Genomic DNA, 12,852 nt, shown 5'->3' on the forward strand with positions numbered 1-12,852 from the left:
TGTTTTATAAGTTATGAGTGTCATGAGATACAGCATTACTACCGACTCCATGAGCACACATGGATTCCTGTTTGTCAAATTATGGCTTATTTGTTTTATTATAATGAATATGTTCCTCTGAAGTTTCAAATAATGTGAGTGTTTTAATTTAAGATATACTGGAAATTATATTTTGTTATGCAGGACTGCTGGAAAAATGGATAATATTTCTGAGAAGGAAGTTTTATTTTGATTTTATTGATGTAAATGCACCTATTTATAGATTTATATTATGCATTTTGGATGAACAAATATTTAAGCCGAAGTATAGTGTGAGTTGTTATTACAGTACACTTTAACAAATGTTCCAGTTGTTCTCAAGCAACTACTGAAATGTTTCAACAAGACTTTCACACACACAGCAGTTCATTAACACTTTTTTCTCAGTGAAGATTGTTTTCTGTTGTATTTGGATGCAAAAGGCTTTTAGTTTCATTATGCAATAAAAGCAATCAACAAGCAAATGCAAATACGCTGGAAACATTTGGGGAATTAGAATTGTTTGGCTTTAACCTCACAGTCTCTTTTTTTTCTATCTGTGGAAACTGTTAATAACCCCCTTTTAATTTAACCATATCTGGAGGATCTTTTATATTAATAAATTAGAAATATTTTTAGTTGATCTCACATAAAACATAATGCCAGAAAAATGGCAGAATGATACACATTTTAGAATAATGAATAATTTTTCTGACTTCTAAAATAGTTTGTAATGAGCACACAGAGAGAAGAAAGTGATGTGGGGCTGAATTTGGCTTAGTGATTAAGACAGTTTGATGCCCATAAGCAGATCTTGATGCCTACCTTGGCTGCAGATTCCAGCTTCCTACTAATGTACACCCTGGGAAGCAGTGGTAAATTAGGTGTATGTGTGTGTGTATTCTATAATAATGCTGAAAAGTAAGAAAGGATTCTTCTATAAGCCTACTAGATACTTTCCATAATTTTTGAAGTTACAGAAAGCAGGTAGGATCAGATTGAAAAAGGAAATTACGAGCTGAAACAGAAATATAGAAGAGAAGTAAGTTGCAAAGGTGGGATCTGTGGAGTCGGTGTTTAGCCTGGTGGTTAAGATGTCTGTGTCACACGTTGGCATACCTGGGTTCAGTTCCTGACTCTGGCACCTGACTCCAGCTTCTTGCCAATTGCAGACCCTGGGAGGCAGTAGTGAAAGAATAAATAATTTATTTCCTGCCACACTTGGAGATCTGGACTGAATTCCTGGGCCTTGACTTCATCCCTGGTTGAGCCCTATCTGTTGTGGGCATTGGAAGAATGAACCAATGGGTAGGAGCTCTCTGCCTCTCTCTCTCTCTCTCACTCTCTCTCTTTCTCTCTCCCTTTTAGATAAGAAAAAGTAGGAATTGTTTTTGTTGTAGGAACACAGAAGAAACTCAATATAGGGTCAGGTTTAAGTCAAGAAGGTTTTGGGGGGCAATTACAAGGGTAATTGATTAAATGATTCCTTTTAGAAGAGATCTATGGCTACTCAAAGCAGGCAGTAGCTAGGGTTTGCTCCAATTCAAAAATCTGACAATTTCTCTTTAATAATGAGTAGAAGAGAAGGCTTCTGGTGTGTTAGGGACAAAGAATAAAACAGACTGGAGTCTAATAATAGGTCTTGTTCTCCATAGCTACATGTGTTTATTTTATAAGATATAAAATTAGAGTCATCTTTTAAACTAAATTTTCAGCTCCTTAACTTCAGCAATAAAGTTTAGGACATTAGTTTGAATTCTGACATTGATTGCATATGAGAATTTGTGCAAGATTATCCTTACTATGTATTTTCCAAAGATACAGTGGGCTTGAAATAAGTTACATGAATAATATTTTCATGCAAATTCTTTTGGACACCCTGTAATGGTAAAGTTATGTTAATACAAATAGTCAAATAATAATGTTATGAAGAGAATTTTAATTTTAATCATATTAATCTGGTTAGCTTTAAGTGAGCATATTCTGTGTTAATAAAACATATAAACTGTGAATAAGATTGAAAAATTAATTGTTTAACAACATACAGTTAAAATATAAATGGTGTTAAATGTAAAATGAAAGAAGATGCAAATAAGTCATATACATATAGTGTTATAGGACATTTGAGTAAGAATTATTGCTTTATATAAATAAACATGTAGATAGATGATATATATTCTTTCAAACACCTGTGGAACATGTATAGAAGTTGACATATGTTAAGCCTTAAAGTAACTACCAGTGTATTTCAAAAATTAGAAAATATTCAGGCCAAATCGTTTGATCTACATTGGGAGACATAGTGAGATTTAAAAGAGCAACCAAAGATCAGTAAATTAAGTTGATAAAAGAGTAACAATAATTCTTTTGAATAACCCCCAGTTAAAAGAAGAAACAAATTGAAATTAAAATTATTTAGGAATAACTTACAGTAAAGAACTAACTGTAGGAAATTTGAGCCAAAGATTGTTCTAAAGAGAAAATGTACAGTCTTAATATATTAAAAATGGAAAAGGATGAAACTAACAAAAATTACAAAAATGATAAGCCAAAAACTGTAGCAGGAATGCATGAAGAAACGTATAAAACTTTTTCTATGAAAAGATCCATTGACTTTAACTCCAAAATAAAAAATAAAAAAAAGTTACAAACTTTTTGCAAACTGAAAAACGCACCACTCCCCTCTTCTTTCACTCACATATACACATCAGGGAAGAAATCATTGATCTATGTCAGCATAGGTTAGTGTTACATATTCTAGAATTATAAATAAATGGCGTACTTTTTTGTGTCCAGATTATTTCACTTAGCGTAAGTGTTTTAGAGATGCCGTTGTCATCATTCCTTTCCACTGCTGTGTAATTTTTCACTGTATGAAAAACCACAGTTTTTCCATGAACTGGATGATAGCTCTAATTAACAAAGTTGCTTTGAGCATCTTTGTGCAGGGGCTGCTATGAGGTGGATGTGGTTTGTCTTTCAGGGGTTCGCGTGTTGGAGGCTTGGATGTCAGTGTGGCAGTGTTCAAGTGGAAGGACCTTTAAAATGCGGGGCTTAGGGGCAGGTCCTTGGGCAGTTAGGGACATTGCTCCTGAAGGAATTGATGTTGTTCTCATGGAAACCTAATTAGAGCTCAGAAAAGAGCAAGCCAGGTCCCTCTCTGCTCTGACTCGCTGTCTTGCAAATAGTCTCTCCTTGCTCTTGCACCTGCCATGGCGATGCTATCTGCTACAAGATCCGCCCCAGAGCTGTGCTGATGCTGGTGCTGTGTCCTCTAACCTCCAAAACTACAAGCTAAAGAAATCTCTTTTCTTTATAAAGCACACAGCCTCAGGTCATTCTTTATAGTTGAGACAAAAGGACTTTGGTGGACATAGGTTTGCATTTCTTACAGAGTCATAGGATAAATTTCTATTCAACTTTTTAAGAAATTGCAAAACAGGTTTCCAAAGAGGTTTTGCTGCTTTCCATGTCTCCCTGCCCCCAGGAATGTTTGTGAGTTGCAGATGCTATGAAACATTTGTTGGCACTTTAGCCATTTTTCAGACATAGCCATAGTGCATTGTGATTTTAATTTGCATTTTCTGATGACTGATGATTTTAAGCCCTTTTCCATGTACTTATAGGTCCTTTGTAAATCCTCTTTTGCAAACTGTCAAAAATTCATTTGTAACAATGGCAGATTTAAAAGAGAAAGCAGGATGGAAATTGATTTTAAAAAGCAAACTCTAATTAAACAGCCCTCATTAATATTGACCTTATTATCTGCCAGGAAGTTGGATGCTGTGAAGGAAAGTAGTATTTTCTCCATTTTATATTTTTAACTATAACTCCACTACATAATTTAGCAAAATTTTGTCTCTACTTATGCGAATCAAATATAGCAAATATTTAATGGTATCGTGTATATAGGAACCTAAAAATGTTTAAATAATTTATTTTGAGATTTTGTTATCTTCTGATTTTATTCACCTAGACTGGATTTATAAACAATTATTCTTTTGCTAAAAATCACAAGGCTAAAGTATACAAAAACTCTTTTCAAGTATTTTTATAAATTCTGATATTGTAGAAATCAGATTTCTGATTGACAGTTTTATTTAAAATTTTACTAACCATTTTACCAATGTTACCAATAATATGAAAAAAATCCTACTACTGAAAAAGATGCAATTTATTGTAAAAATAGGAAAACAGCAGAAAAGAACAAAACATTGTTTAAGAAAATTGGACTTTCAGTTAATGTACCAAACCTCAAAGGCAACATTAAATGCCAGCTGAACAGAAACAAACAAAAGGAAAGAACTCTGAGTTCTGTGGACACCTACTGAAAGCATTTATCCCAGCCTCTCCACATAAAAACCTCTATGACTAAGTCTCAAATGGGGAACCTTTATCTTGGAAATAATTTATATGAAAACATCTTGGATTTGCTTTTGTGAGGATGATGCAGTCCCCTTAGAGAATGTTATACTCATCCCTGACCCAGATTCTCTCTTTAATAAGTAATTTTCTTGCATCTTTGAGTAAAGCAGGACCAATGAGGAAATCTGTCCAGTGGGCATTAAGCAAGTAATGAATCAGAGGCAACTTCTCTTATGTTCAACCCAACTGCTAATCACTAACCCCAAATCGCTTCATGCAGCAATTGTACAGTCCCTTGTGGTTAATGTAAACGTGTCAAAATCAGGTACCTTTGCTAGGATAAGCACAGCTGAATTCAGGTGACTAAACTAGCTTTTTCCAAGGTGAGCAAATGCACTTTTTACACATCCTTGGAGGTGAAGCTGTAACTTTGCCATCGGCTTAATGACTTCAGAACACTCAACATTAATTTTCCTGACATTGATACAAAACTCCAGATGTTTAAAAGGCTTTTGTATTTGTGAATTCATGAGTTCATGCCACCAGCCTTCAGAAGTCAATTAGATGTGAATCAGACATCTGAGACCTGAAGCACACCACCTAACCTAGAGCATATTACACAAGAAAGTAGGAGTTGAGATTGGAACTCAGGTTCTTTGTCCCTTTCCCAACCTGTATAAGCTGTCTGAGATAACCTCTTTGAGTTGAATTCTTCTCTCCTGTGTAGGATTGGGATTCAGGATTTGTTTGGGAAACTGGAAAAGGACATTTACTGGAGTACCTGATTTTGTGAAGTATCAAGAATTGTTATTTTTTATTATACTTGTTAAGTAAGAGTGTAAGGTGTTTAAATTTCATATTTAAATTTTTCCTTTTAGATTTCCTATTTTAACTTGTTAATCATTTAATTTTCATCTTATATTGCTATGATCAAATAAACTTAAGGATGAGAGTGACGTTTTCATCTTAGAATTTGGACTCCTTTACTCTGACACTTTTTTTTTTTTTCAAATCTAGGAAATTTTGTATCATGGATATATACAAGAAAACTAATGAGTTTTCCAGGTCAGGGTTCTGCATTTATCAGCTGTTTCTTTGAGAACAAGCTACTCAACTTCTTTGAGTCCTGTTTCTCTCATCTGTAAAATGAAACTAGCAATAATGGACTTCAACAAAGGTTAGGGTGTTTAAGGGCACTTGCTCTGTTGTGATGTGACCTCAAAGGACCTGGATCGGTGAAACATGATCCCCAGTGCAGCAGAGCTGGAAGGTGGTGCCTGCCCTCATTATCAAGGAACAAGTTAGTGACCAGAGTGAGGGCTCCTTGTCAAAGTGACCCCACTTACTCTCTCGGTCTTTCACCCCACTCTTTATCCTACTTTCTCCCGTGAGATGATACAGCAAGAATGCCTTTATCAGATGCTGGCACTTGGTGCTGGGCTTTCTAACTTCCAGAATTGTGTGAAATACATTTATTTCCTTATAAATTACCCAGTCTGTGGTATCTATTACAGGAGCACAAAATAGATGAAGACAGCAGCATACATTTAGAACATCTAGCATTGTGTTAGCTGAAAGGCTTTTGAATAATGATAGCTACTGCTCTTTTTAATGCTGCTTTTAGTAAGGATTTTTTTGTCAATAACACATGAGTTATATACATTAAAATGCCTTTTAGTTTAAGAGTCTTTATATTATTTCATTTGAACTCTGTGGAGTATATTTGAAAGACATAATTATTTCCTTTATTTAATGAGAGTTCTTTTTTTAAAGCTTTATTTGTTTATTTGAAAGGCAGAATGACACAGACAACGACAGAGACAGTGAAGAGAGAGATCTCCCATCTGCTGGTTCCATCCCCAAATGTCAGCAACATCCAGGGTGGGGCCAGGCCAAAGCCAGGCATCAGGAGCCAGGAACTCTATCTGGATTTCCCATGAGAGTGGCTATCATCTGCGGTCTTCCAGGCATATCAGCAGGGAGCTGGATCAGAAGCAGAGTATCAGGGACTCCATTTCATGCTCTGCTATGGGATGCGAGTATCTTGAGCAGTGACTTAATCTGCTGCAGCACAGCTCCTGCCCCTACAATTATTTCTTTGTTAGATGGAGAAACTGAGGAACAAAGAGGTTTACTGATTGTCAAAAGCTACGTGCCAGGGGAGAATTAAGGTAGGGCAAAATCTGCATGTATTTTTAGCCAGTAGGTACACATTGTCCCACACATCCTTCCCTGTATGCCTGAGGAAAGAAATATTTGCAAGACTGATTTCTTTTACACCTATATTCAGAAGAAAATTTTATCAGAGCAGAACAACAACAGCAAAAAGACATGTTCTCTTTCCTGTGGCTTCTATTAAATGTTTCCAAATCCTAAATGCTATGAAATTTGCTTTGTCCTCATCAACATTTTGGTACAAAACTTTAGAAAATGCTTACAAAAGTATTATATTCACACTTACTTGTATGTTCCTTTTCTGTCTCCATTCATTAGCATATAAGCTCCACAATATAGTCAGTGCTTTACCAGTGCAGTATCTTAGTGCTGGGAGTAATGAAAGGATAAGTGAATTATATAAAATATGGAAAATAAAAATGCACAAAAAATAAAATTTAATTTAACAAATCAATCTAATATTGTTTAGAGATTTTATATACATGTATATTTTATTCTTACAAATATGTGATTATGACATTTTATAACAGGTTTATTAAGTATTTAATGAATTTGTTTATTATTTTAAAAAATGTGTATTCTTTTTCATGTACTTGAAAGACAGATGAAGGAATGAGAGAAAGAGAGAGAGAGAGAATGAGACACACATGCACACATTTATTTTCCATCTGTTAGTCTACTCTATGAATGCTTGCAACAGCCAGGGATGAGCCAGGCTGGAAGCTGGAACTCCATTCAGGTCTCCCACATGAGTGGCAGGGGCCCAAGCACATGAGCCGTCATCTTCAGCCTCCCACGATGTATCAGCAGGAGCTGGATATGAAGAGGGGTACCTAGATCTCAAACCAGCACTCAAATAGGCTGCAGGGGCCCAAAGTGGCATTTTAATCTACCGTGCCACAATACCCACCCCAAGTTCTCTTTTTTTTTTTTAACTTAACAAAGGGAGTAAATAAATTTGCTTGTTAATATGTATTTGTTGTTTTAAATGTATGGGTAGAATTCTAATATATAAACATAATGTAATTTTATGAACTTCCTCTTGTTGGAAATTTGCATTGTCTTCAATTTGTTCATATTACAGGCAACACTTCAATTTTTGCAATTATCTACCACACTTTCTTTCAGATTCCTGGAAGTAGATATCACATTTACACATTCTGATGATACAAACCGTGTCCCAGGAAGATGGTGCCAATTTATACTCCAAGCAGCCATGTATGAAAAGGCTTATTTTTTGGAACTTCTAACGTCACTTTTTTCCCATTTTAATTCATATGTTTGTTTTAAAATCTTTATAAATTTGGTAAGAGAAAGTGGGATCTCATTTCATAATTTGCATTAATTTCATGGCAAATGACGTTTTACTGTTTTCCTAAGCTTATTGTTCAATTTCTTTTGCTAATTTTTCTCTTTGTGTCCTTTCTTATTAACTTATTGTTATTAAGATTTATTTATTTATTTGAAAGGCAGAGTTACAGACAGCAAGACACACACACACACACACACACATTTTTCTATTCCCTGATTCACTCCTCAAATAACCGCAATAGATGGTACTGGGTTGGGCTGAAGCCAGGAGCCAGGAACTTCTTCCAGGTTTTCCATGTGGGTGCAGGGGTCCAAGCACTTGGGCCATCTTCTGCTGATTTCCTAGGCTGTTAACAGGGAACATGATTGGAAGTGGAGCAGCTGGGATTTGAACCAGCACCCATAGTGGAAGCTGGTGTCTCACGTGGCAGCTTAACCTGCTATGCCACCATACTGGCCAGGTTTTCTTATTAAATTATTAGGAGGGCAAAGTAGAAAAACACTACTCTTAAAATTATTTTGCTCCATACAAAATCATTAAAAAAGAAGACAACAAGCCACATACCTACTTCATTCCTGTGACGTGAGCTGTGGCCTTGTGTCTATAAAATAATAGCACAGGCAAGATGGTGTCTGCTTAAGCTGATTGTTACAGAGACATCTGTACAATATACATTACCATATATTTATTTTAGCACTGCTCTGATGAAACTCCTGTGGTGATAAACTCAATTTTATATATTGTAGTTGATTTTACTAATGAGAATAATTTTAACAAAAAAGGAGATTTTTCTGTGAAACTCAAGATCTGCGCCCTTTAGCATTTCTATTTATTCTTTTTAATTTTTATTTATTTTTATCAATACATGTATTTGAATATCATTGCACTTTTCTAACTGGAAAGAAACATATACAATTCTTGTTTATGATATTTCTTGACTTATTTTAGCATTTAAAATAGTTTGAAGAGAGTGAACAATATGAAATTTCTAAGCTGGAAACCTAGAGGAAAATAGTTTCTCAGTTATACTCTTTTTTTTTTTTTTTGACAGAGTGGACAGTAAGAGAGAGAGACAGAGAGAAAGGTCTTCCTTTGCCGTTGGTTCACCCTCCAATGGCTGCCGCGGCCAGTGTGCTGCGGCTGGCGCACCGTGCTGATCCGATGGCAGGAGCCAGGTACTTATCCTGGTCTCCCATGGGGTGCAGGGCCCAAGCACTTGGGCCATCCTCCACTGCACTCCCTGGCCACAGCAGAGAGCTGGCCTGGAAGAGGGGCAACCGGGACAGAATCCGGCACCCAGACTGGGACTAGAACCCGGTGTGCCGGCACCGCAAGGCGGAGGATTAGCCTAGTGAGCCGCGGCGCCGGCCCTCAGTTATAAGTTATACTCTTTTGCTAAGCTGTCCTTTGCATTCCAAAGATGAAACAGAGGAATCTCATATTTTGTGTTTTTTTTTTAAACTATTTGTCTTATTAATTTGAAAAGCATAGTTACAGAGAGAGAGGGAGAGACGAAGAGAGAGAGAGAGAGAGATCTTCCATCCATTGCTTCACTACCCAAATGGCTGCAATGGTTAGGGTTGGGCCAGACCAAAGCCAGGAGCCAGGAGCCAGGAGCTTCTTCTGGGTCTTCTATGTGGGTGCAGGGGCCCAAGGACTTGGGCCATTTTCCACTGCTTTCCCAGGCCATGAGCAGGGAGCTGGATCGGAAGTGGAGCAGTTGGGACTGCGCCCTTATGGGATGATGGCATTGCAGGCCATGGCTGTAGCCTGCTGTGCCACAGCACCAGCCCCTCTCATATTTTCTTATCAAGAAAACATTAACAGACTAGAGGTGACTATGAAAGTACATGGTCTATTCTCTATTAAGTTAAAATACACTGTGAGAACTTTTATCTATATATTTTTCCATAAATATTTAGCAATTAACCCTGTGTGTTTTCTCAACAAGAGGACTAAGAGATGAAGGGCAAGTGGGACTGAGTCTCATTGCCAACCCTTTCATCTGGATGTCTTCAGAAACCCTGCTCAACCATGCCATGGTGAGCTCTGCAGAGAGGCTCACATTGTCTGCACCTCCTGGGTCTCAAAGGGAATGAACGTCTTGGTAAACGGCATCAGAGAGTCCCTCCAGTCTCTGCATAAGCAGCCATGGACACCTAGCTTCTCTTCACTCCCAATTCCATTCTCCTTTTTTCTCTACTCTGGACTCACCTTTCATTGTTTTCTCCCACACAAACATTTTGTAGTCTTTAGGGTACTGTTCCCTAGCTTGCAAACAGCACCTTCACACCCACATTCTCAACTGTGCTCCCAAATGTTCTCTCCAGCTCTTTCCTTAGTTGAAATTTGACTCTGTCCTGAACACATTGTCCTTCCATATTCTTCACACACACAGGGTCTTATTTATTTATTTATTTTTTGTATCTCATGTGCTTCAGGTCAGGGAGAGAAGTCAACATCCATTTCTTTGAATTCCTTAATATTCTGATACCTGTACCAAGTCACTGCTACATTCTCTGTTCCTCGTTTTTGACTGTTAATTGCCAAATTTCTTTTTTTTTTTTTTGATAGGCAGAGTGGACAGTGAGAGAGACAGACAGAGAGAAAGGTCTTCCTTTGCCGTTGGTTCACCCTCCAATGGCTGCCACAGCCAGTGTGCTGTGGCCGGCGCACCGCGCTGATCCGATGGCAGGAGCCAGGTGCTTCTCCTGGTCTCCCATGGGGTGCAGGGCCCAAGTACTTGGGCAATCCTCCACTGCACTTCCGGGCCACAGCAGAGAGCTGGCCTGGAAGAGGGACAACCAGGACAGAATCTGGTGCCCTGACCGGGACTAGAACCTGGTATGCCGGCGCCGCAAGGCTGAGGATTAGCCTAGTGAGCTGCGGCGCCGGCCTAATTGCCAAATTTCAACATTCTGAATCCTTATATGTATTCAAATGAAATAGCTAAATAATAAAATTTACCTATATAACTAGCTTTAAAAAAATGACCTCATGTTAGGGGAAATTAGAAACGAACTGGAAATAAAATAATATTTTCATAAATAATGCTCAAGAAAATATATTCAGACAATGAAGAGGTCATCCTCACGTCTATAACTAACATTGCTATAGGTGTGACTGATGTAAATGCAAACTGATGAGGTCATATTGTATTGGTGATTGATTTGTGGTATTTTTACATTTGTAGTCTAACTTTTCAACATGCTGAACAATGATCAAAATTATAAGCAAATTCTTTGATTTACACAGCTCTTACATTCTTGGAAAATCCAGTGTATATTTAAACAATATTAAAAAAACTTTAGTTTATATGTATTAAAAGGAATTAGGTCCCAGATTCAGTTAATTATATAACAAGGTCTTAACAAGATGGCCATAATGAGCAACATTTAAAGTTCTAGGGCAATTTGCTATTGTATAGTATTATACCATTCAGGAATATTCAGCATCACTAGTTTTTCTTCACTGCTATGCCATGGGAAATGATCAATACTGACCTTTTTTGTCCCTGCTGTAGAATATGTAGTGTTTTATCATAATGTTTCTAACATGTTAGTGCATTAGTTTATTATAAAGTCAGTGCTTTTCCTAAGCTATAAATTCCTTGAGGACAGACAATATTTTTTTTTATTTTTATATTAGGAAAATCAAATGCTGTTCATGGTCCTAACAGACAGCCAGTATATAAATGTATTACAGACACACATGTACACACACACAATTTTCATAACTGTTTTCAATTCACAGGAAAATGAGCAGAAAGTACAGAGAGTTCTCATATAAACCTTTCCCTGACACAAAGAAATACCAAATCAACATCTCATACCAGATTGACACATTTGTTGCAATAGATGACATACATTGACACTTCATTGTCAACCAAAGTACCAGTTTATATTAGAATTTACTCTGTGTTTTGTATTGGCTTTGAGTTCTGGCAAATGTATAATAACATATACCCAACATTATAGTATCGTACAGAGCAATTTCACTTCTGTAAACGCTGCTAGTGTTCCATTTCTTCATCCCTGCCTGTCCCAAACCCCGACAACCACAGGTCTCTAGACTGTTACCATAGTTTTCAAGATGTGCTTTTTGCATGGTGTTTACCTGTTAGTTTCTGCATAACAAACCATTCCAAAGTGTAATGATTCTTAGTTGTTTTTTATCATTATTTCTAACTACCCTATGAGTTGTCTGAATTCAGCTGGACCATTCTTGCTTGAATTTGAGCACCTGCAGTGAAGTGGTGGGTGGTGGTATAGCCACCTAGAGATTCATCTGGTCTGATCTTCCAAGAAAACTTCTTTTCATGTGTTTGGTGCTTCAGCTGAAGTGGCCAGAACAGTTGGTGATTGTCCAGGAATCTGTCTTTTAATTTTCTGCATGGCTAACTCAGGCTTCCTCATAGCGTGGCAGTATTGGGATATTTGGACTTCTATGTCAACGAACTTCCCCAAGGAACAGTACTGCCAGAGAATATGCAGAAGCTGCCATTTCTTAAAGGCTCCAAACTGACATGATATGACATCTGTTAGATTGTATTGATCACAGCAGTCACAGGTTCAGTCAATGTTTATGTGGTTGGATAAATAGGCCCCATATCTTGTTGGGGGTGTGACAAAGAATTCATGATATCTTCAATCCACAGATGGATAGTATAATGGATGACAGATGACATAACACTTGAGTTAAGCTTAATGAAAGGTTGATAACACATACAATATTGAAAACAATGTATTATATTATGAAGTGATATATAATAGTGAAAGAAAAAATATAGAAAAAGGAAATTCTAGATAGTAGAAACCCTGAAACAATTATATATATATATATATATATATATATTTCATACATATATCAGTTTTGTGAAGCATAGTAAGTAAAAAGTGGCTTGGTGGACATTCAAACTAGAAACACTGTTTAAGCCATGCAATGGTGGTATCGAACATAATTCTAATGAATTTCAACTTGAA

Source organism: Oryctolagus cuniculus, chromosome 2 (genome assembly GCF_964237555.1).
Source record: "Oryctolagus cuniculus chromosome 2, mOryCun1.1, whole genome shotgun sequence".
Taxonomy (NCBI): domain Eukaryota; kingdom Metazoa; phylum Chordata; class Mammalia; order Lagomorpha; family Leporidae; genus Oryctolagus; species Oryctolagus cuniculus.